General features: G+C 39.7%; 1 long non-coding RNA gene across 1 annotated transcript in view; it reads right to left on the bottom strand.

Annotated features, from left to right (window-relative positions):
* LOC144285369 (uncharacterized) overlaps positions 1–18,724 on the bottom strand; it is a 109,650-nt gene extending 90,926 nt beyond the window's left edge. The window contains exon 1 of the long non-coding RNA XR_013353645.1: positions 18,594–18,724. This is a non-coding gene — a long non-coding RNA (uncharacterized LOC144285369). The remainder of the gene's footprint in view (positions 1–18,593) is intronic.
* Between the last annotated feature and the right edge of the window lie 6,680 nt (positions 18,725–25,404).

Genomic DNA, 25,404 nt, shown 5'->3' on the forward strand with positions numbered 1-25,404 from the left:
TATCTGAAAGTAATCAAGTTACTTAAAATTTACTTAAGGGCAGGAAAAAAAAGTGAACTATCTTAAAGTAGAGGCCTTCCCCTCCTTTTTCTTTGTAAACTCTTTCCTGGTTAATGGTGAGAACATGAGCTCCCTTGAAGAAAGACTTTGGTTAGTTCCAGGGACCTCACCTCCTCTTGGCACACGCCCCTCAGAATGCAGGTCACCTTCCTCTACGAAATATTTTTGCTGCTATTGTAACTGAATTCATACTACCTTTGTGCTTTGGGTGATGAGGTATCTATTAGAGGCTGACATGTTTCTGTTTGGGTTTTCACATCCAACAGTGGCCATGAAAATGAATGGAATCGTTGAAAATTTTCAACTACCATCAGTTGCCATGTTGGCATGAAATAAAGGCATTGGCATCACAGGCAACAAGCAAGAAATTATAGAACAGGAGAAAGTGCTGGAAGAGGCTTGATCTTGGATTTTTTTTTTTTTTTTAATCAAAGCTCTCTGTTCATCTAATGCCATTATGGTATTCAGCAATTTCAGCAAACACAGATTTCATTTCATTGCATCCTGTTGTACCTTGATCGTTTAACCCTCAAAAACTCTATATGACTGGCATGAGATGCAAATGGTCTTCCTCTAACAGATCCAGTGTTCTCCAGCTGGGGAAACTCACATAGATAGCAGGTGTTTTTGCTCCTGACTGGGCAATCTGGGTAACAGTAAGAAAAGCGGAAGTCTCGAGGGCAATTCTTAAGTAGAGAAAGAGGCAGATCGTTCTCTGTATTTTCCAGCAGACTGGATCGTGTCACATTCTAACATCAATGGCTGGGACTAGATGCAAAATGAAATATATAAAACTGCAAAGATATATGTCCCATTCTCATCCTTTAGCTGTAGCACAAGAAGTACCTTGCTTAAAAATCACTTACTCGTTTATTTCCCTTTTTAGACTAAGGCCACCTATGCCCCTAGTGGGGTCTCCTTTATAATAAGGCACTGGGGTGCTGCATTTGCATTGCCTCCACCTGCCCCCTGTCTTGCTTCTGACTGCAGATTCAGACATTAACTCCCAGCAGAGGGAAGATTTGGCTTATGTCAGATTCTTTATTATTGCGTCTCTGGCATATGCACGGACGTTTTTTTAAAAGCAAGTGATTGTTGATTATACAACAGTAGCCTGGCTGTTCTTTGTAATAAAGAGACCTACAATTGAACCCCAAGCAGTAAGTGAGCAGGAATAGCTGTCTGCACGGCTTCCTGATCAGACTTTGATGTGTTGAATCTACACATCTGAGAGTTAGCACTGCTCTCTGACTAGGTGGGAGGATATGTTTAAATGAATCAATATTTTTCTTGGACGAGAGCCGCTCTATATGATCCCACCCTTCGCCAGATAGTCACAGATGTCACTAATATCTTCTTTCTTTCCTGCGATTACTAATATTCAGATTTTAGGGCCCACTCAAGTCATTTTAGATGATGCATACTGAAATGGCTTACCTTCTTCACACTAATCGGTAAGAAATAGTGTTTATATGTAATAGGTCCCATTGGTTTTAATGCAAATAGAAGTGAATTTAATATCCCTAGTGGATCAGCCACTGAGTTTGAAGAATAAAGTATAATCTGATTTAAAGCTACTAGGGAAAAATTTCTCTATAAAAATCAGTTAAAATCAGACTGTGTTTATACTAAGGCAGAGTTGTGTTAATAATCGTCAATCAACATTAAAATGGGAGTAAGAATTTGACATTGACCCTTAATATTGTTTCCTCCTTCTGCCTCAGGTAGACCTTTCTCTCCCAGAAATACACAAACATCCAGACACACATGCACAAAGAACCACACACACACACATTTTTTCTGCTCTTACATGGTTTTACATAGATTCAAACCTACTGATTATTCACACTAACAAGGTTCTGTGCAGGGAGGAAATGCTATAGAATAATTAGATAATAGGTTGATTAACCTGACCCTCCCCCCCCCCCCGCCCTTGGCTCCGCTCCACATCTAGCACCTAATCATTGATCTATTTCAGTGAAATGCAACTAAGGACCTAGTATTCAAAGAATATCTATTCTTTGTTGTGGCACATATTCCAAAAAGCTAAATTCAGAGATCACATATTTGCAGTTTTGGGGAATTATTGCAGTAGTTTCCGAAATGCAGACTTATGGCCATTCTTTCCCCATCCTCCTCAAATGTATTAACTGCCCTGCTATGGGATTCTGGTTTACAAATCCCTTCTGACTTTTAATTACTTTCAGTATAAAGCACCAAATCCTGAAATATGAAGCCTAAGGAATCTTGCAAACTGATTCTGCTATAGATCTTCCGGCTCAGACCTTGCCACAAAATCTACACAATCCTACTATCTTGTGTCTTTTATAGCCCAGTAATGTCAAGTAATTTGCAACAATGCAAGCATGATATTTATAACCTCATGCAATATTAATTGTGCATCTCCTGTGTACCTTGCATTGTGGCAAACATGGGCTAAACAAGAAAATGAGAAGGGATACATGGTTTTTTTAATGATTGGCATGGTGTCTCTATGTTTATATGGGGACATTTTGACATGGCCCAAACATAAGTTATTGGATTCTTAATTTTCCAAAGTTTTACAGAGAATTTGTATAGGAGAGATTCTCTCACCATATCTCTCAGCTTTATCTCTCAGCTTTTTATCACTGATCTCACTACCATCCCAAGGTTGGGGAGAAAGAGTTAGCAAGAGTAGGAGAGGCTCATAAATGATATGCAAAGTGAAATAGGACATTAGGCCCCTTTGGATTCTTCTGACAGGTTTATCTTTGTTCCTTTTGGAAAAGAAATCTCTTAATTTGAAAGGCTGACTGTTCATCTTCCAAGAATCTTACGTATCTGGGATCATCTGCATCTCAAGTTCCTTAGGTTTTTCCTTAAAAGTTACAGACTGTAGGGTGAAGGCTATTTGGTCTACAATAGGATTTATTATTGTTAGGTCTACACAGGGCAATATTACTAAGTCCTCTCAGATTTCAGTATTACACATACATTATATTTAACATCATTAAAGTCTGATGTGATACACTTTGGGAAAAGAATTGAAACATTAGATGTTGACTCGGTTTGAAGAGGATTTTGAAAAATAAATTTATTGCCTTTAATTTACAAAAGTAATATATTTTAGTAAAAACTCAGTACAGAACAAAAAAGAATTGAAAATCATATGAGAAAAAAAAAGAAAATCATATGAGAATGAAATGGATAGTGAAAAATAATTTTTGTGTAGTTCACTTTATAATGAAAAGGAGTTTTATACATTAAAGGGGACATTATGAGGACCCCTAGGAGTACAAGGAGTCATGTCGAACCGTAATCATGTTTTCACCTCTAAGTCTTCTATGGGAAGGGGGTTGCCAAAGAGCTCTGAGAATTGCTTAATTGCTCTTTGTAGGGGAGAAGAGGGGAGATGGGTGCACGGTGGAAATGAAAGACTCTTAAATTGCAACTTGTAGACTATTTAGAAATTTACCTATAGTTTGAGAAGCAGGAAGGACTACACAAAGTCAGTTTGGGAAGCAGGAAGGACTACACAAAGTTAGTTTGCTTGCATGAAGTCTCATATATGAAAGAGTTGTATTATAATGGAAAAAGAGTGGTTTACTGTAAATTGAACACTGAGCCCTGAACCCCATCAAGGTCCAGTTGGGCTTTCTGGCAGACCCAATTTATAATTGTTCTGGGTTTCAATGGAATCAAATGAAAATAGGAGAATAAATCTTGAAGGGCTCAACTATATCATCAAAAACTGTTTATATGTAAAATCTCCCTTTAGTAGCCTGAAAAATAGCTCCTTCAAAGATGTTCACACCCTAATCCCAGGAACCTGTTAATATATGACCTGATCTGATGGGTAAAAGAGACTTTGCAGGGGCGAATTAATTCTGGATACTGAGTGCTTGAGATTATCCTGGAATATCTGGGTAGGCCCAGTGTAATCATAAGAGTCCTTATAAGGAGGCAGCAAGAAGGTCAAAAGCAGAGAGGAGATCTGAAGATGGAAGCACAGGTTGGTCAGAAGAACGTTGAAGAGATGAGAAGGGGCACATATCAGGGAATGTAGGTGGCAACTGGAAGCTAGGTAAGACAAGGAAACAGATTCTCTCCTCGTGTCCCTGGAAGAAATGCAGTTTTGTTATGTTTGATTTTAGCCCAAAAGATCCATTTTCCAGACTTCTAACCTTCAGAACTGCAAGATAATAAGTATATTGTTTTAAGCCACTTGGTTTCTGGTAATCTGTGATAACAGCAATAGGAAACAAATATACTCACCTCCATTCTCATCCCCCCCACCACCATTTTTGTTTAATTGTTTTTGCCATTGAAGTTTCTCTTCTGGCAAATTAATTTAAGAGACTAGGAAATACGAGTGTAATGCTTATTGGTAGATTTCCCCTTGGGTTTTCACTTTGGGGAGTGAGCTACATCTTTTAGAAAAATACCCCCCAAGAGGTTATAATGATCAAGAAGATCTTTGCAAAGGGTAAAGGGCTGAGCTAGAAATCCGAGGGAAGCAGCCTTTACTAGTGAAATTAGGATAGGTGACACAGATGTGAAGAACCTGTTGTGATAAAATAGGTAGATATTGTCAAGACAAAGAGCAATAAAGGCATGCACAAACTAGTAGCTCTTTCCTAACCCCTCATGTTCAAGTCCCTTGAGGGAAGGGGAAAGAGGAGAATTGTCTGTGTGTAGTCTCTCTGGAGATTAATGGCTCCTACATTTTAATTCTTTGCTAGTTGTTGATATATTTTTCAAGAGGACAGGGAGTCAATAATCCTAGAGAAAATAATTTATAAAGATATATTAAGAGTATTCATCTCAAATGAAGAGAAAAATAAATCTAGTTATCATGTTCACAAGAACATTGCATTGAAAATTACTAAGCATATCACTACCAAAGTACCAGAAGGTTGTAGAGTTATAGCTTAATCAAACATTAAACTTCTTTACTCAATCCAGAGTACTCCATGCATTGTTTTAGTGAGCTCTTTCAAGTACCCTTGCCAGTGGTATAGTTTGTTCAGCTGAAATAAGTCAGTTTGGACAGGTAACCAAAAGCTCTAGAATGATTGGATGTTTCTATGAGAGTAGAGCAATCCAGCATTCTTTGAGCTGGTCATGGTGCTTGAATTGTGCCTCCCAGATCATAGGTGCAGCCATGACTATTTTATAAAAGGCTAAAAGTCCTCCGGATTTTTTAGTTTTCTGGAACTTTCTGCACTGGCTTCAAAATCCACTCTTATAAACCCACCCTTTCCCCCTCAGGTTGCAATTCAATTTGTTTTAGCCAACCATGTGTTTCAGATGCCTTTCTGGCATTTCACTCATTCCTCCTCCCTAGAGGATTTAGATTTACCCTGCCCTTCAGTTCACCCACACACTTGGGCTATAAATTAACTTGCCCTTTGTTCCATATTTCTTAGCCATGATCAGCTGACCAAATGTACGCTCATCCTAGCTCTAGGAACATGAGGCAGGGCCAAACCTTCAGCCCACCATTGCTAGAGGGAAGAGATTAGACTTCAGTTACACAATTATCTTTAGTCAAAATTTGATGCTGTCTACTGGTGATGGAGGAGAAAGATGAAGGATTTCTCTCAAAATTCAGTGTATTAGATGAGAAGTGTTCTTAGGCTCTGGGTACTTGGAAAGAAAAGAAACCTGGGTAGGGTAGGATTCAAGGAGACTAACCTGGGTCTAAAGCAGGACCCCACAAGAATTGCCAGAATCTTCAATGTAAGACATGGCTAAACGAGGAAGTTGAAGATCTCTGGCCACTACAGGTTGATCTATGAAGTCATACCTGCTTAGGGCGGATATTAAAAACATGATTGCAGTCTGTAGCTTAGAGCCAAAGTCAGAGAGGTAGAGCGTCTCACAGCTCAATCATCAGGTGTCATTAGTAAGGTCCAAAAATAGCCCCAGGGGGTACCAGGCAGAGATATAAAGGCAGAAATCTAGTCAGATCACCAATCTACTACGTCAGATGATGGCTTGGCTGTGATGCAATGGGCATGAAGATGCTCACAGCCTATGTTGGGATGTCCTAAAATCTAGGAATAGAACTCTAAATCCCTCTAACTGGTAAGATGAAGTTGTTGACTTACTCCTGTGATGACCCACAGGTCGGCAATTGCAAGAGCCATAACCTACAGACAGCAGCAGTCATTTCAGTTTATTAGATACATATTCAACAGTTTTAGTTACAGTCTAGCAGAACACACAAATAAAGGACCTGTGATCTAAGCTGAATGACTAAAGGCTAGTGAGGGAGGGAAACTAGACTAATTGGGACACACCATAAACTTTGTGACCAGGATTGGAGTGGTCCAAGAGTTAAGGCTGAGAATTCTGTGCGTCTCTGAGTTTGGTGTAATGTCTAATAAAGGTTGCATATTCCATGGACCTTCCAACAGAACCTAAAAAGAAGCCCTAGAATAACCTTCCTCTAAGGTAGAGCTAGTGAAGGCCCAGGGGAAGAGAAGATAGGCTCCTGGGGGAAGATACTCTGAAGCCAATAATAAATGCACTATAATTAATAAGCTATGATACTGAGCTGATAGGGCTTTGCTTGCAACAGGTAGAGTCTGGATTTATCTTTCTCAGGAGGTGCTTTGTTTTAAGATATTAGGATGGAGATGAAGAAAGAGGAGGAAGAGAGGTAAGAAGGAGGAGAGGATGATCCAGGTTTATAGGTTTGTGTTGTTGAAGATCAGGAGCATAGAGAGTTGAACGATGGTAATGTTCAATGGCTGGCTTAGGAATCTACATGGAGGAAAGACCTAGATAGCTACTGGAATCCGAGCTGAGTGCCAGGTTGCTCAGAATATGGTACTAGACAGCCTGGATCACAGCCTCTTGGGCATAAAGTCCCAGACACCTGCCGTTTATTAAGCACTCTAAGGCTGTCTCCTGTACAATGAAATTTCAGGACCATTGGAGCACTGAAAAGGTGTGGCCAAATGAATGGAGTGCTTGGGGCTGGCAATTAAGAGAGCAGGGAACTGGGGAGGAGAGATATTTGAAACTGGCACATGCTGTATGCTAAAAAACACTGTTTAGTAAATAAAAATCCTGAATAATTGAATATTAACTTAACTTCTATGGGTGACATAATCTACGGCTTAAGTAGAACGCTGTATTATAAAGCACAGCTAATTTAAAAGTCAGAAGTCCTAGATTCAAGTCACGGTTTCACATTTATTGGCTGTGTGGTCTTGGCAAGTCACCTGGTGCATATCCAAAAGTTAAGAATCAAATGAACTCCTATATTCAAGGGTTTTGTGGGCCACCGAAAGTATACTCATAAAATGATCATGATTACTTTCCCTGTACTATCCTATTTCTAGTAACAGTTTATTTTTTTAGTATCGCAGATACAGTTCTACAGAAATACATTTCCCCCGAAGTACACGTAACAGGAGAAATTTCATGTGATAGAAAGCACTGCAAATTCCACATGCAAGTATCTTCTTATCTTTGTGTCTCTACAGACTTAAGGCAAAGGCTAGACCAGAGGGTGACGGGAGAAATTCCAGTGCATTACGCGTTACCCATTTTAAAGTGTGATGTAGGACATTCCCCTTTTCAGCAGCTCAGATAGGCAACCCTCATGACTTCTAAAACACTATCCAAGAGTCGATGGGCTGGGTGCCCGACGATCCCTCTAAATAATTGAGTGCCTGTGGTATAGCTCCAGAAGGCATGATTACGTTCTCCAGAAGAGCACTGATTTGCCAGGTCTTATTACACCCCTAGGAGTTATTCAATTCACTTAACAAGATTCCCTTTATGGAAAAGCAAAGAACATTCTAGTCATTTTTCAGTAGATACTTGTTCAAATGCCATCCCTGGCAGCTGCTACAAGTTGGGATCGTATGTGCAATCTCAGGTTTTTGGAAGTCACTTAGCACCATAGCTAATATTTGAGTCATGGACATTTTGAGGAAGACCTCCAACCCACTGCTATACATCCTCCCCACCACTGCCCTCTGATAGATTGGGGTTTACTCACTTGTAACTTTGCCAAATTCTTTTCAGTTTACTTGAACAAAAGACAAAAGAGAGAAGCCCGTAAGTCGATAGCACAGAGGAAAGAGTTGAGAAGCTGCTATCAGAGAGAGCACATCTTTGGATAAATCAAAATAATAACACTAACATTGATAACATTTAAGTTTTATGTGCTTCTATTAACAGAATCTGAATGATTGTATGCATTGTTTCATTTATGTATTACAGTAATCTTCCAAGTTAAAAAATGAAATAAAAACCAGTACGGAAAGGTACAGAGACTTGTTCAAGATCCAATATCAGTAAGAGGCAGGATTTCAACTCAGAAAGTTGAGTCCAGATGAAGCATTTAGCCATTGCATATACTGCTTACTGCTAACTGCTTGGAACTACTTAGAATTTCTCCAAAAGCTGAATGTTACTTCTCTCTGTTGGTACAATTTGGCAGTGGGGCATCTGGTTCTCAGGGAGATGATTAGTGTGGCTAATCCAAAAATTAAATTGCGGGCTTTCCAGGCAAAGTAATGATCTATGGTATGAAATAGTGCTTTCTGGAAGTGTGTGTGAGCTGAAGCTCTAATTTTCCTGGCCTGGTGAGAGACCTAAAGAGTAAAGAAACAATTTCAGTTATAGGAGTAAAACACTGTTAACCACTAAGAAAATACTGTTGAAAATTATGTTTACCCAAGGAAAACATATCAAAGAGACGATAGATTGATGGACTTGTATAATCTCATTTGATTGCAGTGGTATAATTAAACCATCCTATCTAGAATGGGAGGGGAAAGCATCTTGAGTCTTAATGCATAATCAGAGTTATGAGGTTGAAAAGAACTCCACCTTTAGGCTACTGGTATTTGGGGATGTCATTCTAGTCTTTGGAGAAGTCCGTTTTATCCAGTTAGGGCCTTATGCAGCTGCATTACTGAAAGCTTTCCTCACTGCAAGCACTGTGCTAAATACTTTACCTGCATTACCTTTTTTTGACCTCACACAAAACTGCTGGGCCCATTTCACAGATTAGGAAATGGAACAGATATGTCTACTGATTTGTCCAACTTCACATTCCTAATAAATGGCAGAGCCAGGGTGGAAATCCGGGCCGCCTGACAGCTATGTATTTGCACTTCATGAGTATGCCACGATGCCTCCACTCACACTGTAAGGTAGAGATGTTGATTGGAGTCCAAAGACCTAGACTTTGGTCATCTGCCACCCACCATTCAGGAAATGCCATACAAGTTACTCACCTCCCACGTTGAGATGCACACAACAACTGCACTACTTCTCCCACTGCTTGTTTTCCTATGAAAAAGTTTCCTACGTGAAGGGTCTGATTAATAAGGCCTTTAAAAAATACTTTCAACTTAAACTGAATGAAATTATTTTGGTCTTCCTCAAACATGATCAAATTTGAATTGCATTTTGTGGAAAAGGGTAGGACTTGGATAAAGATGTGTGAGGAAAAACATTTCAGGGAAGATGAATTACATGAGCAAAAAATACAGAATTTTGTAGCCCCTCCCCAAATATATTGAATAAGGGTAGAGTAGAGTTCAAGGTGTACATCTGATAAAGGACAGGCAAGATTCGGATTTATCATGAAAACACCGAAGATATTGTCACACAGGGGTTGTGTGTAATGCCATGTAATTGCCTATTTTTTTTTTTTTTTTTTGGTAGTAATGCCTAGGATAAGGTGAGTGGGGAAAGAAGAAAGCCAAACGGACCAATCATCATACTGCTGCTGCTGCTCTAGTTGAGCTCTAAAGTTGTAGGTTAGAGACTTGCAAGGAAAGATACTAGGCAGATGTGGGAGAGAACAGGGGATTCTGGAAGCAAGACAGCTGTCCTTGGGGGGAGAAAGGAAGGGATTAAAAATGTGAGGATTTTGAGCCTGGATACCTGGGAAAAAGAAGCCAAATGGGGAAATCTAGCATAGAAATCTCCAAGAGGAAGAAAGATTATGGAAATTTGCTGTGGGAATCTATTGTAAAGGCCGTAGATGGACAGTTGAATACAGAGAAGAAAAGTGGTAGAGAGATGTCAGGTCCCAGAGAAAACAAACAGGAAGCCATCTAGTATCCGCACTCTGGACAGTTGGAGCCGTGAAAGCAGCCAAGCTTCCAAGCCAGCCAAAGGAATAACAGGAGAGGTGTGCAGCTCAGTGTATCTCTGTATTTGGAGGATTGGAGAAGGAACAATTGGAGACAGGCAGTTAACAATTAAAAAGATAAACCCTCAGGGCACTGGGGTGGCTCAGTGGTTGAGTGTCTGCCTCTGGGCTCAGGTCATGATCCCAGGGTCCCGGAATCGAGTCCCACATTGGGCTCCTTGCAGAGAAGCCTGCTTTTCCCTCTGCTTAAGTCTCTCTTTCTCTGTACCTCTCATGAATAAATAAATAAAAATCTTTTTAAGATTAATAAGGCCTTAAAAAATCTTTTTAAGATTTTTATTTATTTTTTCATGAGAGACTGAGAGAGAGAGAGAGAGAGGCAGAGACACAGGCAGAGGGAGAAGCAGGCTCTATGCAGGAAGCCCGACGTGGGACTCGATCCTGGGTCTCCAGAATCACACCCTGGGCTGAAGGCGACGCTAAACTGCTGAGCCACCCAGGCTGCCCAATAAATAAAAATCTTAAAAAAAGATAGATCTCATTATAAAGATCCAGGAGTCTGAAACTGTATAATGATACACACGAACACAGGTACATATGTATATAGGTGTGTAGTGTGTGTGTACATGTCTAACCAAGGTCCAAAGTGAAGGATTCAAAGAAAAGCATGACCAAATACCAACTAGACTTGTACTTTATGGCCTTTGTTAATACCCTTTCATTCTTCTTAAAGTCTAAACAGGCTTCCTTTCTATAGTTGGAGAGATTGTTAGAAATGTCTTCCATACCCAAAAGCACTTGTTTTTCCTGATGAATAATTTTCCTTTATACCTACCTTGGCACCATTTGTTATATAACTTCCCTCATCATCAACTCATTTTGCTTCCAAAAACATATTCTCAAGTGCCTGGTTACGTCATAAATACTCTCTATGGATGCTGCTCAACATTTAGTTCTGTGCAGAATTGCTGAGCTGTAATGCGCTACCCACTCTAATATTTCTAATGCCTCCTGGAGTCGTCCCAGCATTAACCATTTATAAAATTCCAACTGCTACTCAATATGTAGAAATGCAATTGCATTTCACTGCTTGCCAAAACAACAGGCCTTTCTGAGATCATTTTTCTTTTTTTGGTTTCCGGGAGAATACAATATTGAAATCCGTGATCAGTAGCCAAGTGCAGGCTGGTGGTAGTTGTTTTTTCCTAAATGATTTTATTATATTGAGGATTTGCCTCAGGACAGAATGTTCTACAGAAACTAATAGGTGAATAAGCACATTCATATATGGTGACCCCTTACCCCATTCTACCTCCCAGGCTTTATGTAAGGTTTACTACTACTTACTGAGAGAATTTTAAATTTCGTTGTAAAGGCAAATGGTGGATGTAGTTTGCATTTGGAGGATGCAAAATGATGCTTTGGTAGTAGGACAAAGCCATCTTTTTTAAATTTAAACTGGGACCAAAGGTAGATAATACCATTGTGAGACATGGTCTGCTAGTTCTCTTGGAGTGATAAAGGCTATTGTAATGAAGCAGACCGTTTGTACATGATGTAGTAAGTGGGGTGCAGCACGCTGTGGAGACTTCGAGTTATAGAGTCAGTCAGCTGAATGTCAGAATTCCTCACTAGCTTTGAGTGAAATAGTTCTACTTTTACTTGGGGATTCTAACATTCATTTGTACCACAAGAAAGGGCTTTCAAGAATAATGTTTTTATGAGGTCTGCAACAGAAGAAAGGTTTCTTTGAAGTCAAAGTCGTTGGGGTGCCTGGGGGGCTCAGTGGTTGAGCATCTGCCTTTGGCTCAGATCGTGATCCTGAGGTCCTGAGATCAAGTCCCACATTAGGCTCCTTGTGGGGAGCTTGCTTCTCCCTCCGCCTATGTCTCTGCCTCTCTCTGTGTATCTCTCATGAAAAAACAAAATCTTAAAAAAAAAAAAAAAGTCAAAGTTGTCAGATACCACAGAGTCATTATAAACATTGGACAAACAAGCAAAACTAAATAATATTGTGCTGGGGTGAGAGGGAAGGAGCAATTGATTAGGATTAGATTCTAGAGCCAAAGATGTAACCTTGTCATTTCATTTTTTTCCTGTGATTGCCATTATTAGTCAACTGATATACACATATTTTAGTTTTAGGATGTCAACCATAGCACTCATCACTAGGGATACAAAATACTCTGACATGCTTCATGCTTCATGTAGGTGAGAAGGGATAAAGGAAGACTTCCTTGTAGAAGAACTTGAGTGGAGTTTCAATAATTAGACAATTTCCCAGTAAGAAATGAAAGAAAATTCCAGTGAAAAAAAATGTGCAAATGTTAGAAATTGCTTTTTTAAAAATTTGCTTTACTTAGAAAAACAGGATAGATGTAGGAAGAATTATGAGCGAATATCATCAGAGAAAGCTAAGAGGGGAGGTTCTAATATTTTAATAGATTATACAGGTTAAAAAAAAGTAATCACCCCACTCATAAAGTTATGTAAACATGAAGGACATTTAAATACTGTTTCCTGGAGAACAAATGTCTGTCGTGCAAAGGGCACTTTGTCTCCTTTGCCATTGCTGGAATGCGTGATTTTAATAAATGCTGTTAGGACAAACTTTATTTCTAAGCCAACAAACTTAACCTTGAAGCTCAGCTTCAAGATCAGGACACCTGTTACTTAGATCATTCCAAGCATGGTCAGTCAAGTTCATGGCATTTGCCTAAGGAAGAATCTGTATCAGAGGGAATCTCTTAGATCAGTCTTCCAATTAAAAATAAATCCTTTATAAATTTGACTACTTACAATACAAGATTAGGACTACAAAGACCCTCTTGAACGAATGACTCAGCAATCTGTCAGGTGTCTTCTCCATCATTTGTCTTGCTTTGAGAAACCGGGGGTGGCTCAGGTTGGGGCTACAGAAAAATAGTAAGAGGCACCCACCTTGTTCCTCCCTACCTTCCAGAATCTTGATAAGGAGGCAAGACACAGACAACTGGGGGGAAAAAAACTGTATATAGTTGAGGCATGTGTATGTATAATTACCATCCTAAACTGATTTTGTCAAAGACCTAGGCAGGCAGAATGAGGACTCCTCAAAATTGTCCACATTCTAACATGGCAAAAAGAGACTTTTCAAGTGTGATCTAGGTGACCAATCTCGAGATGGGGAGATTATCCTGGATTAGCCTGGTGGTTTCAATCTAATCACAACTTCTTAAAATTGGAAGAAGTAGGCAGAAAGTAGAGTCTAAAGAGAGCAACATAGAAAGGCTAGAAGTGTTCCAGAAGACCACTGGTGTACTGACATGTCGAGGCCATGCATAAGGGCCCGAGAGAGCCCTCTAGGAACTCAGGGCCACCTCCAGCCAGTGCCAGGAAGGAAATGGACCTAATGCCACAACTTCATGGAAACGAATCCTGCCCACACCTGAATGAGCAAGGAAAGGATTTCTATGCAAAGGAAAGAAAAGCCCCGCTGATACCTTGATCTGAGCCACAAGAGACCCATATCAGACTCCTAGTTGACAAGACCATAAAATAATAGTTATATAGTTATGTTGCTTGAAGCCACAAAGCTTGTGACCGTTTGTCGTAGCAGCCTAGAGTACTGATGTACCACCAAGATGAGTGGCAAAAATTACTTAATTCTTCTCTTGGCATTTGGGAAAAGAGAGGGATGGATGTAATTTCTTGGAAGATCTTCATGGTTATGAAATTTGAGCTGGTTTTGTAGGCCGGCGGGGTTTAAGAAGGCATAACATTTCCCCCTCCAGGGAAAGTTCAGAGAGCAGACCTCAGGGCCTCGTAGGAAAGCAGACGGCTTCTGCAGGGAAGGAGGTAGAAGTCTAGATTAGGAATGTGTTCCTGAGGACTTTGCCTGCAGGAGGTGAAATCTGAACTTTCAGAGGAAATTTTTATTTCAGCCCACCCATACAGAGCAGCTACGTGGGTCCCTCCATTACCCCTGTCCTCCTGCCTGTCTTCAGCAACACTGAGGGACTCAAACACAAAAATAAAAATGCACATTTATGGGGTGCCTGGGCGGCCTCATCGGTTAAGCATCTCACTTTTGATTTAAGCTCAGATCATAACCTCGGGGTTGTGAGATCGAGCCCCCTGTGGTGCTCTGTGCTCAGAATCAGCTTGAGATTCTCACCCTTTCCTCCTCCCCCTGCTTGTTCTGTCTCCCTCTCTCAAATAAATCCTTTTTAAAAATTCACATTATTGATTACCAAACACCATGCACTGTACTATGAGCTTATTCGTGTTATTTACTTTAATCCTCACAACAAACCTTTTCTACAAGAGTACACGGAGGCTTAGAGAGATTTAATGAACCTACACCAGGACACAGCACTAACTAGGGGCAAATCCAGGCTGTAAAACCTAGAGCTCAAAGTCTTAGCCATTTTACGTAGTGCCACCCCTGACAATCAGACCTGCAGTTTGTTTTAACTGCCTGCAGAATATTTTATTCATGTGTACTTTATTATGCATCTATAGGCACAGATTATGCATGCTAACCGATGTGTCATTCACCATTTTAAAAAGGAAACAAAAACAGATCTAGTTATTCAATCAGGTGAGAGGTCTACAATGACCACAGCATGATTCATCCAAGAATTGTTTACATATTATAGCCAAAAACTCCAGCTGGCTACAAAAAAAAAAAAAAAAAAAAAAAAGGATTCAGTGATCAAATACAAACCTCAACTAAGATGCATCTGAGTCTACAAGAATCCCTGGCATTTGTGCAACTATCAAGAGTGCCATGCCCACAATTTTGTCGGTAGTGATGAGCAGCTGGGACTCTAGCAATTGAATAGGTTACTAGAACTGCTTTTGTGTTATTCTGTTGAAATGCCTTCCTTTGCTCCCATAATTCTTCAAATATCGTCAGCACCAGAGGGAAACCGGACATCTGAAAAGGACCTAATTAACATGGAGCACAATTCAAGGAATGAATGGATGAGCGAGTGAATAGTGTTGCCCAGATCCAAAATACAGCATCTCGGGGTTGGCTAGCGCTCTCAAAAAAAGCAGTCGTGACTTTGTCCTGCTACTACACACAGTCTGTGCTGCTTTGTTGAAATCCAAAATATAAGGTTGATCTTTCAAACTTTTACCTTCCTTTAAGACTTAAGAAAGCATGAATTCCTTGGAGAATGCATCAATGCATCTAAATAAAACCCATCTATTTTTATTTAAAGGCTGAAATTATGACACATGCTAGAGGAATTGAATGTAATTAACAGATCACCGGCTTTGAAATAATTTTTAATGGTAATAATTGGCAGAAAATAGGATGTGGCTAATAATGTTCTGTTGATGGTACAGAAGAGTTTTCACAAGTAATTGCTTATCCACTTGAAAGCCAACATTCTTCCAGGAGAATAAATTTCTGTTATTCTTGTTTATTTGGATTAGATTTAAAAAATGGCTTTTGGTTAGGTAATAGAAGTACATATAAGAAATTTCAACAGATCAAGTTCTTACCTCAACCATGTTACTTGTTTGGTTCCCCCCCCCCCCCCTTTGGAGGCAATCACAGTTTCTTTTGTATCCTTTAATATACCTATATATCTATATGTCTACCCATAGGTATACCTAATCATACACAGAGTTTATTACTATTAAAAAAAATCATCACTGGAATTTGGCTAAAAATCTAGTTTTCCCCAGGTAAATAGAAGGAAAACATTTAAACTACTTAAATTGTTTTTATTTTTTATTTTTTTTAAGATTTTTTTTATTTTTTTTAATTAGAGACCAAGAGAGAGAGAGGCAGAGACACAGGCAGAGGGATAAGCAGACTCCATGCAGGGAGCCCGAAGTGGGACTCGATCCTGGGTCTCCAGGATCACACCCTGGGCCAAAGGCAGCGGTAAACCGCTGAGCCACCCGGGCTGCCCAAAACTACTTAAATTGTTTTTAAAAGATGTGGCTATGAATAAAAACAAGTGCAGCTTATAGAATATGTATTATTATTTAATCTCATTAGCTGGGAAGGACAGCAAGATGGAAGTTAAAGCAGAGGCTCAGGGAACAGATCTCGACTTTTAGTTGTGTCATGACTCCATGACAGGTTGCTTCACCTGTAAAATGGGGATACAGACAGTATTAACTTTAGGATTACTGAAAGAATCTAGCTAACATGTTTAGCACGGTGCTTGGCACTTATTAGGAACTCAAACTTTAGAGGTAAGAAAGAAAAACCGATCAGGAAAAAGGAAGACGGCAAGTGTGTGTGTGTTTGTGTGTGTGTCTGTATGTGTCTGTGTCTGTGTGTTTTAAGCCCAGAGTGCTTCAGGAAAAAAAAAAATCTGTCGTTATAATTATCTTGGGCATTGCTTTCAGAAAAATGATATTTTTAAGCTTAGGAAATATAGCATTGGAAAGCTCATTTACAAATTTGGAACTTGAGATTTAACACTTCATTTAAATACATTTCTCTTTTTTGCTCCCAGCAGTGTATTAAAGTAATGGATGAAACCATAACAGGTTTCAAATGACAAAAGACTTAGAATCCAAGTGATTGGTCAATAAACCATCACTTTCCCATGGTTTCCCATGGTTTCCCATGGTTTCCATTTGCCCTCATAGATGGCTCCGGGCTATTAGAGGTCTTCTTTCTTTTGGGATTCCATATACTTCTTTTGCTTCCTTACTTCTTTGACATTCATTACCTGTCTTTGGGCTCTCACACTTGACAATAGGCAGATTTTTTTTTTATTTTATTTATTCATGAAAGAGACATAGGCAGAAGAAGAAGCAGGCTCCCTGTGCAGAACCTGATGCAGAATTTGGTCCCAGGATCTCCAGATCACAATCTGAGCCAAAGGCAGACACTCAACCACTGAGCCACCCAGGTGCCACAGGTATTATTCTTTTAGAAGACTCAGGCTTCTCCTTCTAAGCCACAACCCACCAACATAAGAAATTTTAAAAGGCCCAGAAAGAAATCTTCAACTAGAGCAAGTGGACACACAAGTACATATCTCTGCCATGTTTGTCATCACTACCATGAGCAATGCCTTAACTCCTTTGGTAATACCAAACATACCACTGGAAGGAAAAGGTTGGGAAGTGCTGACAGAGAGGTGGGAGAAACTTAACCTTTTGGCAAACAGCAGATAGATGTGAAAATAGAACCGAGCAGATATATCCAGTTCCTCATCATCTCTCCTCAAAGGACCTCACTAAAGTCAATATCACCTTGGCTCCCATGACGACGATAAATAGGTATCAAATATGCTTTTGCTCCGAAGACCTCTGGGCATTGGTACAAAATACAAATGCAAAACTTGGGCTGAATTAATCTCCTGATGTACCACTTAACAAAAAAGCCACAGAATGCAGGTTTGCCGGGCCAAGCTGCTAGGCCTGCCTCTCTGCAAGGCTGTCAGCACCCTCTAAAAAAGAAGGTTGATAAAATTAAGCAGGCAGTTTCTGTTGGCATTTTCACACGGTATGAAACACATGTTCTGTTTAGAATGCAAACATGACTGCAGGGTTATAGGATCTTTGGGGGATGTATGCCAATTAAGAGATTTCTGATCACAGGATTACGGTCTCAAAGTTTAAAACTTGGTTGAGCCTACAGCAAGTAAATCAAGGCCCTTCCCTGAAGGGAAGATTAGACAAACGTCTAGCAACTTGGAGCCACTAAGTCAGTCCATCTACAAAAATCAGTACTTATTCTTGCAACCTCAAAGTCTACACGTTCCCAGGCCCTGGCTCAACACAGAATGGATTCCTTCTGTTTGACAGGGGTGTTATCTGCTGTGGAAGGGGAAAAGAGACTAGAGCAGGTGTTACTTTTGGGGTCCCTTTTGCCTTTACCAAGTTTAATGGTACCAAAGTGGAAAAGATTCAGCTTGAGACAAAAATCTCAAATTATACATGTATGTGAGTTACGTGCAGTAAAATCTGATGGTCTGTATTGGTGGGTCTTGTTTTCCTCTGAAAAATGGGGATAATAGGAAGGGTTCTGGTGAGCACATTTGAGAGTGAAAGAAAATCCTAGTCATAAAGTAAAGTTGGCAGCCTAAGAATGGAGGTCTACTCTATACTCCATATATATTAACAATTCTTTCTGTCTTGATTTCATATAGACTGATTTATTCTACATTCCTATAGAATGTTTATTGTATGTATTGTGTGTTCTATATGGTAAAATTACTCCTCTGGAAGGCGGAAAGTCTGTGGAAGGAAAAGAATAGATTACCTCTGCAAAAGAAGTAGGAGGGCAACGGAGAGATATTAAAGTCCAATTTTCTATATTTCCTCCAGGTCTCTGAATGTCAGCACTTTCCCTCTAGCAGGAAATAAGCCCAAGGGGTAAAGAAATGGAAATATGTTCATATTTGTGTTACATAGAGCTAAGAGTAGAAAGAGCTTAAAGCCACTGGTAACTCACAGTTCTTGGAGAGGAGACTCCTCCAGCCAATGAAGTTTAAATCAAATATTTCCAGCTCCTCTTTTGCTGTTTTAGGTACTAATCCCAAGTCTCAAAATAATATTCTGACTCTCTCCCAGCATGGCCCTCTGATAGCGAAAGGTCACATAAAGGGAACAGATATGGGAGCCAGAGTCCTTGGGGGTGAGCCTAGCTGTGTAGCCACCGGCATGTGACACTAAACCCTCCCATCCACAGCTTGTCACTGAGCTTGGGGTTCCAGCTCACGTGTAGCTTTCACATCCAGGTACTTGGCTACATAAGTGGAAAAAAATCTTTTGCTTTTGTTTATCCCCCCAAAAAAACTTTTATGTTCACAAATGTCATATTAAGTAGCTAATAAAGGACCGAAAATCGACCTAAAAATGTCTGAACTATATTCTCAGACTACTTGGGTTTTTACTTTCTTAAAGAATTATGAAGCATCAAGCTCTAGCCCCCCACCCCCCTTATCCAAGTAATTTATTCAGAAAACCACAAAGTGACAAGTGTTGGTCTTCCATAAAGCTCTCCTCATTTTTGTATTAAAAAAAAATAAAGTAAGATGCACAAATTGTGGTTGTTGGGAGAAGTTTACTGTGGGTGTGTTTTACCTGAACTTGCCTTTCAATGGCATGGCTTTTGAGGTCTCTCTTCATAGGTTCAAGAGAAATTGCATCTAAGGGGATGACTTGTGAGGGGTCATTCCTCTCAAGTCAGCCATGCCTTCTCTGTTCATCTTGTCTGCTCCCTTCTCTTGCTTTCTCTTTAAACTTCACATGACTGAAATTGAATGAATCAACTTGCCCTGAAAGCCCATTCCCTAGTTCCCAGTGGGACTATTCAAGTTTTATTACTTTTAAAGATTCACCCAGGCTTTCACTAACATGAAAAGTAGATCACCTCCGAGTGTCAGCTTTCAGGTTTAAAAGATTTAGACTCCAAAGCAGAAACTTGCTTCTAGTGCTCCACTTGAAAGGCCACAAAGCCCCATTGGATGTATGTTTAACAGTTTTTATTCTCCCGTGAAAAATGAGGATGTTTATATCTCTGCTGAAATCATAAAAGACCCAGGTAGAAAATTTTCCATTGTAAGTCTCTGTTCCTGTCATGTCATTTTAGGTAGAAATAAATGAGCAGGATCTGATCACAGGCTTACAAATGTGAAATAACTCCTGAGTGATGTCAAACATCACAGCCGTCCCACCTTCTGTGTGCAGAACATGTCTCATGAGACAACCCCTTCCCCCAACACTTCCCCCATCACATCGTTCTTCCCTTTGTGTCTCTGGGGCTGCTTTGCAAGAAGACTGATACATAGAGAACAGGCATCTGTGATACTCGGCTTCAGAAAGTTCCGGGCTGGGCTGGAGGTGGAGAAGGTGAATCAGTGCCAAAGCACAGCTCAGCTGCCAGATGTCCAATACTGACAGCTGCCGCCTGGGGTTTGCCTTGCAAGGGCTGCTGTCTAATTTCAACAGTAGACACAACAGGGAGAGAGAGAGAGGTTAATGTTCCTAAACCTGCCTTCATAAACTCTTGTCTTTGCCTTTCCATCCCTCAATGATGCTGAGTCTCTAACAGGGAGTCAAACAGTTGTAAATGACCCAATTACCATCTTGCCTGGTATTCTAATACACAGTTGGTATTAAAAAGGTCATTGAATGCAGAGGGACGGACCCCACCCAATTATTGTGAGAACAAGGCCTGACATCCGTGGTCAGTAGGTAAGACCCTATCTGGGGAAGAAAAAAAAAAAAAGCCCATATTTGTGGGGAATTACTCAGGATTTCAAATTGAAAAAGGACTTCCCTGATGATAGAGGATGTAAAAACCAAGTGCAAGTGTGTTTGGTTTCAAGATGTTCTTGAAATAATTTCAATTATTTCAGTTGAATATTTCAATATAACTGACCCCAAAATTTGTACCAATCTTTTACATATAAATGCTGTCTATCTTCTATGAGCTCTCATTAGTGCTGAGTAGTGGGTCTTTATCTCCTATTAAATTCCTCTAGGGAATTCCCCACGATTAATCATAAGCACATTCAATTCTCTTTAATTTCCTAGAATTGGTTCACCTTCTCTCACTTTTAACAAATCTTTGGTTTTTAACTGATGTGACCTGGATTGATCTCAGTAATCTATTGTTACATAACAACCACCCCCCAAATTTAGTGTTTTAAAACAACCACCATCTAAATTGGCTCAGGTTTCTATGTTTTGGTTTGCCATGGCTCCAAAGCTTTTTTTCTTCTCCCTGGATGGACAGGTAGGCTTGGTCAGGTGGACCCAATCTGGGCTGGAAGATTCAAAATCTTCCTTCACATGCCTGCTTCCTCAGCTAGGAAACTAAGGTCTGTCTCTTCTCATGGTCCTTCATCTTTTAAGTCCTCCTTTCCCCCATTGACTTTCATCCTTCAGAAGGTCATGCTCTCCATCTGCTCTCTCCAGCAGGGTAGCCAAACCCAGTTATGGTGGATCGAGACCCTAAGCAAGCAAAGGCAGAGTCTGCCAAGCTTCTTAAACCCAAGGCCCAGAAGTGGTGTGTCTAACTCCTAATTTCTAACAATCAAAGCAATCCTCAGGCCAGAGAATGCTCACGGGAAGAGGAAATACTCTCCATTTCTTGGTAGATGAGCAACATCCATGTATTAGAATGAAATTACTGGCAGCCATCTTTGCAGACAATTGACCACACCTATCATATCATACATCTGTGTAAACACAGAAAGGAAGAAATACATGTAGGAATTTAGTATATATTAAATTGTAGGAGCCAAATACTTGGGGAAACTGATGTATTTAATAAATTGTTTTGAAGTCTTTGTTTAACTGTTAGGAAAAAGAAATCCAGCTACACTAAAGAACACCATGTGATGAATAAAAAATTGAACTGTAATATTTATTTCTCAGAATGTGGAAGAGACATTAAAAATTAAACACACACACAACAAAGTCATAAAGGTAAACTGACAGGTTTGACAGATCTCACCAAATATAAACTTTAGAAGGGAATATCAAAACCTTGTGCTCTGCCTCTGCTTAAGGGACTACAAAGAAGAATATTGTTCCCACTCTCAAACTGAAGGGAGGGGAGCCAGATAATTTATAAAGTCATAACCGTTCTTGACCTTATCAGAGAACAGAGGCTGCACAATAACCAGTGAACTGAATTCCAAAGGATAATAGCTTCTCTAAGGAGAGAGTGAAGAACAGTTTCACCTGGGGCAGCAGACGATGGCCAGAAGCCTCAGGTCAATTACTTCATTGAATAAATCATCAATGTTTGTAGATGTATAAATCATCTATGTTGTATCAATCATCTATAATTACAGGTAAGAAGAAACAGGCAAAATTTCAGCAAATACCTAAAAGCCAGTTATGGGTTAATATGTCACCTTAAAATACCCAGGAGCCCTAGACCTGAGGAGAATCCACTGTCACATGCAGCCTTTTTTTTTTTTTTTTTTTTTTGGGATTTTATTTATTTATTCATGAGAGACACACAGAGAGAGGCAGAGACAAAGGCAGAGGGAGAAGCAGGCTCCATGCAGGGAGCCCCATGTGGGACTCTATCCTGGGTCTCCAGGATCACGCCCTGGGCTGAAGGCGGTGCTAAACCACTGAGCCACCTGGGCTGCCCTCAGCCTCTCTTTCATGGACCTCTACTGGTATTCACGAGAAACCCAGGGGATAAGGCAAGTGACCCGAGAGTCTCCTTCAGCATGAAGCCATATCCACTTTCTTGGAAACTTCTCTTCTCCAAAGCAAAGGTCCTAAGTCACTGGGGCTGGGGCAGGCAACCTTTCTCTCTCAAAGGTTCCAACAAAGATTCACTGCCTCAGAGAGGAAACAAAGCAAAGGGCATCAGCTACTAAAGTTCAAAGCAAACGTATACCTCTACTGAGTGAGGAGTAAAAGTAAGAGGTCTGCTCCTGAGGTAGGGGCAACATTGTCCACAGTTGCGGGAAGGGTACTACCATTTCTACCCCCAGTCTCAGGCAATGGCATAGTGCTGCTGAGGAAAAATAGAAGCAAAACTCCCTCCATTTCTGGAGGAGAGAGTGAGACAGGAAAATCCCTCCTACCCAAGAACCTTCCCCTCCACAGATACAAGGTGAAGCTTGCATGTCGTAGTGGATGAGCAGGAATGCTCGCAAAACCCTATCCCCAAATGGCAGGCACATGCTCTGAGGCAGGCACAGGGGAACAGAGAACTTGGGCCCACCACAAGTCTTGCACCAAGTAGCGAACAATAGCAGTTTATCACCGGGAAAGGGACAAGAGAACTGTCACCTGATGAAGCCATGCAGGACCTGCTGCAAGCTTAGGCTGGATCAGGAGTCCTGAGAAAACCATCCAGCACTGCAGGATCCACACAGGGCACTAGGCTGAGGCCACCTACCGTGGAAGGAATTTAAAGTCTGCATGCACTTAAGGCAGCTAACAGCAGCAAAACCCAATCGATTACCAACTGCATTGACTCAACTGCCCTTGCTAATCCCCTGCCAGAGAAACAGGTGTGCTTGTTTTAGGCCATACATACTAGTTACCTCAGTCTGTGGTTACATAAGCAATGACCACTATTCAAACATGAATTGTAAGAAAAGAGAGGTGGGGGGGAGAGAGATAAGGAAGAAGAAACGAAGGAATGAAGGAAGGGATAAAGCAGAACCAAATCCAGACATTAGACTAATGTGAGAAATCCCAGACAGGGAAAATTGAAAACTATGATTTAATACGTTAAAGTATCTAATGGAAAAGATAGACAACATGTTTGGGCAGATGAGAAAGTATAAAAAGAATCAAATGGGAATGCTGGAAGCGTAGGAGATAAACAACATAATATTGGAAATGAAAACTTCCATGAGCTTCTCAGCAGATGTGATGCTAAAGATAAAAGATTCAATGGGAGTGCCTGGGTGGTGCAGTCTGTTAAGCATCTGACTCTTGATTTCTGCTCAGGTCATGATCTCAGGGTTGTGAGATCGAGCCCCATTTCAGGCCTGAGCCAGGCTCTGAGCATAGCAAGAATTCTGCTAAAGTTTCTCTTTCCCTCTTCCTCCACCCTTCCCATGCTCGCTCTCTCTTACTCTCAAATAAATATTTTTTTTTAATAAAAGAGTACACTTATCATGATGAATACTGAGTAACATATAGAATAGTTGATTCTCTCGCGCTCTTTCTCTGCCTCTCCCTCGCCCCAGCTTGTGCTCTCTCACTCTCAGATAAATAAAATATTTTTTTAAAAAAACGAGAAGATTTGAACAACACTACAAATGACCTCAACCTAATAACCATTTAAAGAACATAGCATCCAACAATAGCATAATGCAAATTATAATTTAAGAATATATTATCCACAGAGGTAAAACTCATTTTGTGCCAGAAAACAAATATCAAAACCTTTAAAACAATTGAAATCATGCAAAATATGTCCTCTAAACTACATAGGAATTAAACTAAAAATAAGTAAGAGAAAGATAAATTACCTATGAGTCAAAGAAATCACAGGGAAAATTAGGAAACTGAATTGAATTGAATGAAAATGAAAATACAGTTTATTAACATTTGTGGGATGCAATTAAAGCAGTGCTTTAGAGGATATTTATAGCAGTAAATGTTTATAGAAAATGAAAAAGATTCAAAACAATGGTCCAGGTTTCCCCTTAGAAACTTGAAAAAGAGAGAGCAAATTAAACCCAAAGTAAGCAGAAGAAATCAATAATAAAAATAAGAGATAGATTTAAAAAAAATAAAGGGAATTAATAGTACACTTATCATCATGGGAACTCCTGGGTGAGACAGTTGGTTAACCACCCAACACTTGGTTTCAGCTCAGGTCATGATCTCAGGGTCTTGAGATCAAGTTCTGAGTTGGGCTCCAAACTCAGCAAGGATTCTGCTCATGTTTCTCTTTCCCTCTTTCTCCACCCCTCCCCATGATTGTGATCTCTCTCTCTCTCTCTCAAATAAATAAATAAATAAATAAATAAATAAATAAATCTTTTTTTAAAAAAAAATTACACTTTTCATGATATATACTGAGTAATACGTAGAATTGTTGAATTATTATATTGTACACCTGAAACTAATATAACACTGTATCTCAATTATACTTCAATAAAGGAAATTTCTAAATAAAATTAAAAAATTAAAAAGTGCAAAAATCAAAGTAAAGAAAAATAGATAAGCAATCAAAAACTCAATGAAACTAAGAACTGTTTTAAGAGATCAAAGCAAATACTGTTCAAAAAATGTAGAAATAAGGTATAACTTACCAATATTAGAGCCAAAAAAAATTTGCTTATCACTACATGCTCTATAGACTTTAAAAAGTTAAGGAGATAAGAAGGTCTATGTTAAGAACTTTGATAACCTATCTGAAATGGACTTTTTTTTAAAGACCCCGCTACCAAAGCTTATTCAAGAAGAACTAGATCAATATCCAGTAAGGAAATTCATTTCATAACTTAAAATATTCCCCCACAGAAAACTCTAGGCCCAAATGGCTCCCTCAGCAAATTTTATCAAACAATAAAAATCAACAGTAATAATACCAATCATACAGAAAATAAAAGAGAGAACCCTTCTCATCTCATTTTATGAAGCTAACAGTTTTCCATTAACAAAACCAATTAAAGATATTACAAAAAAACAAAACAAAACAGAAAGCCCAAAGCAGTATCTTCTATTAAGATAAAGATATAAATCCTTTACAAAATATGAGCAAACTGAATCCCTCAATAACAAAAAACAGATAACAAAATAGAACATATTAGGGTTGATCT

Source organism: Canis aureus, chromosome 16 (assembly GCF_053574225.1).
Source record: "Canis aureus isolate CA01 chromosome 16, VMU_Caureus_v.1.0, whole genome shotgun sequence".
Taxonomy (NCBI): domain Eukaryota; kingdom Metazoa; phylum Chordata; class Mammalia; order Carnivora; family Canidae; genus Canis; species Canis aureus.